This window comes from Galeopterus variegatus, unplaced genomic scaffold, assembly GCF_000696425.1.
Source record: "Galeopterus variegatus unplaced genomic scaffold, G_variegatus-3.0.2 Scaffold24431, whole genome shotgun sequence".
Taxonomy (NCBI): domain Eukaryota; kingdom Metazoa; phylum Chordata; class Mammalia; order Dermoptera; family Cynocephalidae; genus Galeopterus; species Galeopterus variegatus.
This window is the reverse complement of record NW_007750542.1, coordinates 1,012-4,673: the sequence shown is the minus strand read 5'-3', so window position 1 is coordinate 4,673 and position 3,662 is coordinate 1,012. Positions and strand designations below refer to the sequence as shown.

At 40.2% G+C, this 3,662-nt stretch overlaps 1 pseudogene; it reads left to right on the top strand.

The window, feature by feature from the left end:
- The first annotated feature begins 1,285 nt into the window (after window positions 1–1,285).
- Window positions 1,286–3,181, top strand: LOC103583565 (annotated as a pseudogene).
- Window positions 3,182–3,662: the final 481 nt, after the last annotated feature.

Below are 3,662 nucleotides of genomic sequence, written 5' to 3'. Positions count from 1 at the left end.
GTCATGGGTACCACCTTAGATTCTGTCTGCCACTAAAATAAATGAAAAATTCATGAATACATTGAGCTCTAAACTCAGGAGTCATCTTTAACCCCTACACTTTTACCCAATTTTAATATGTCACAGACCTGCTGGTCCCTCCCCAACACACCTGAGCTTTAAGATAAATTGAGAATCTTTAGAATGGAACTCCTAAATGGGTGCAATGTATCTCTTCAGCTATATTTCTAGCCTCTTCAGCTCTGCCTCTTATTTCACTGCATGCATTGTCCTGCGTACAGTATGCTATTTCCTGCTTAGCCTCTGCAGATGGTGACCACTTTTCCTTTGAATGACTTTCTTACCTTCCATGATGCCTCCTAAATGTGCAAAAGCCTAACTTGTCTTTAAGAACATTTTGGCTTTACCTCCTGTGGGAAGTCTCTATTGTCTCCTTGCAGAGTTTCTCAAATCCTTTAATGATCTTTGCATATCTCAGCAGCTTTTTACTAACCTACTGTTTGATATCGACCATTTTGTTTTTCTGTCTCCTCCACTTCGGTCTGGACTAATTTAAAGAAAGACTATGTTTTGTTCATTTTAAAGTTCTGGATACTTAGCATGGTACAGTATTGTTTGAATGAATGGATGAGTTAGCAAATTAGTTCTGGTCAGTCAATACACAATGTCAATTTTTGCCTCAAGATTTTTTATATACACATTTTTCTTTAGATATGAATTTGTTGCAATTTTAGTAACAGTATCTTTTTTCAGTTAATTGGGAGTTTGAATTTCACCTACTGTCCTAGAAAAACATTTAAAATTTCTGAACATTAGGTTTTTGAGATATAAGTTGCACATATTCCCCCCTTAATGTATCTATCATTTAATTCTATTATTGTATGTTTATCAATAAAGAGTTTTTAAATTACATTTTTATGAAGGCAAATATTTTCCTTTGAGGCTTTCTATAATGTTATCTTCTCTGGTTGACATAGAAAATTAGATTGTTCTTGTGCCAAAGTGGAAGAGGTAAATCTACTTGTTTTTTGATTAACATACCATAACTAGAATCACCACATAAGATTCAGATTAAATATACATATATGATACAGTGTCTTGCACATGTCAGGCATTCAATAAGCATTAGTTCTGTAACTCCCCAAATTATTTACACTGTACTCACACACAAACACCAATTTCTAAAAACACATACAAATTCAGAAACAAAAATTCACCCATTCACATATTCCTAATTCAAAGCCTAAACATGGCCAGCCCCTGCTCTGCCCTGCAACATAATCAAATGGCTAATCTGGTGAATGGTAATGCAGTACAGTTAAAAGAAGAGGAAGAACCAATGGATACTTCCAGTGTAACTCGCACAGAACACCACGAGACACTGATAGAGGTAGGCCTCCCACAGAAGGTGGCAGAAAGACTTGATGAAATACTTCAGACAGGATTGGTAGATTATGTCGATCTTGAAGAAAGAGCAATTGATGCTCTCAGGGAATTTAATGAAGAAGGTGGTCTGTCTGTACTACAGCAGTTGAAGGACAGTGACTTATCACATGTTCAGAGCACAAGTGCATTTTTCTGTAGAGTTATGAAGACCTGCAGGCAAAGAGAGAAACAGGAGAAAGGTGCAATAGTCCACGAAGGGATCTGATGAAGCAAAGATCAAGGCCAGCTTGAGAGGACTGGTTATACTCTGGAGGTAACCACAGGACTGGGAAAATATGGTGGTCCTCCACCACACACTGTGTACTCTGGAGAGCAACCTGGGAATTGGAACAGAGGTCTTTGTAGGTAAAATACCAAGAGATTTATATGAGGATGAGTTGGTGCTCCTTTTTGAGAAGGCTGGTCTCATTTGGGATCTACGTCTTATGATGGATCCAGTTTCTGGTTAGAACAGAGGGTATGCATTTGTCACCTTCTGTGGAAAGGAAGCTGCATGGGAGGCTGTTAAACTGCATTACAGCTATGAAATTCACCCTGGTAAACACCTTGGAGTGTGCATTCCTGTGGCAAACAACAGACTTTCTGTTGGATCCATTCCAAAGAATAAGACTAAAGAAAATGTTCTGGAGCAATTCAGTAAAGTCACATGTTTAACAGAGGGTTTGGCGAACATTATTCTCTATCATCAACCTGATGACAAAACGAATTGAAGGTTTTGCTTCCTTGACTGTGAGGATCTCGAGTCAGCCGCACAAGCCAGATGCCAGCTGATGAATGGAAAAGTAAAAGTGTGGGGAAGTGTAGTTATAGTTGAATGGGCTGACCCTGTGGAAGAGCCAGATCCAAAAGTCATGGCTGAGGTGAAAGTTTTATTTGTGAGAAACTTGGCTACTCCAGTGACAGAAGAAATACTGGAAAAATCATTTTCTGAATTTGGATAACTTGAAAGAGTGACGAAGTTGAAAGAGTATGCATTTGTTCATTTTGAAGACAGAGGAGCAGCTGTTAAGGCTATGGATGAAATGAATGGCAAAGAAATAGAGGGGGAAGAAATTGAAATATTCTTAACCGAGACACCAGACAAGAAAAGGAAAGAACACCAAGCGAGGCCTCCAGAAGCACTGTGTATGAAGATTATTACTATCACCCTCCTCCTCACATGCCACCTCCAATTAGACGTCAGGGTCGTGGTTGAAGGAGAGGTGGATATGCCTACCTTCCAGATTACTATGGCTATGAAGATTACTGTGATGATTACTATGGTTATGATCATCACGACTCTCGTGGGGGCTATGAAGATCCCTAGTACGTCTATGATGATGGCTATGCAGTAAGAGGAAGAGGAGGATGAAGGGGAGGGCGAGGTGCTCCACCACCACCAAGGGCATGGGGAGCACCACCTCCAAGAGGTAGAGCTGGCTATTCACAGAGGGGGCACCTTTGAGATCACCAAGAGGCTCTAGGGGTGCAGAGGGGGTCCTGCACGACAGCAGAGAGGCCGTGGTTCCCACTGAGCTTGGGACAATCGTGGGGGCAATGTAGGGGGCAAGAGAAAGGCAGAAGGGTAAAACCAACCTGACTCCAAGAGTTCTCAGACCAACGACCAACAGAACTGGGGTTCCAACCCATCGCTCAGCAGCCGCTTCAGCCAGGTGGTGACTATTCTGGTAACTATGGTTACAATAATGACAACCAGGAATTTTATCAGGATACTTATGGGCAACGGAGGAAATAGACAAGTGAGGGCTTGAAAATGGTATTGGCAAGATAAAATTGGCTCTAGACCTACATTCTTCAAAAAAAAAATTGGCTTAACTGTTTCATCTTTAAGTAGCAATTTGCTGCTATTTGTATTGGGCTGAAGAGATCCCTCTTGTGCAAATACTGAAGTCTTTATTTTTCCTCTTTTCATAAATGCTCTTGGACATTACTGGGCTTTCAGAGTTCCCTTATTCTGGGGGTTACAATGCTTTTATCATTTCTGGCTTTGTTTTAGCTTCAAAACAAGCTGGGCACACTGTTAAGTCATGATTTTGCAGAACCTTTGGTTTCGGACAATTTCATTTTTTTGGATTTGAGCTAGATTACACGGGAGTATGGAGTATGCTGTAAATACGGATACAAGCTAATGCTTTGTCTTAGTAGTTTTAAGAAAGTAAAGTGAACAAATTTAAGTTTTCATGTATTGAAAATAACCTATGATTCTATGTTTTGCA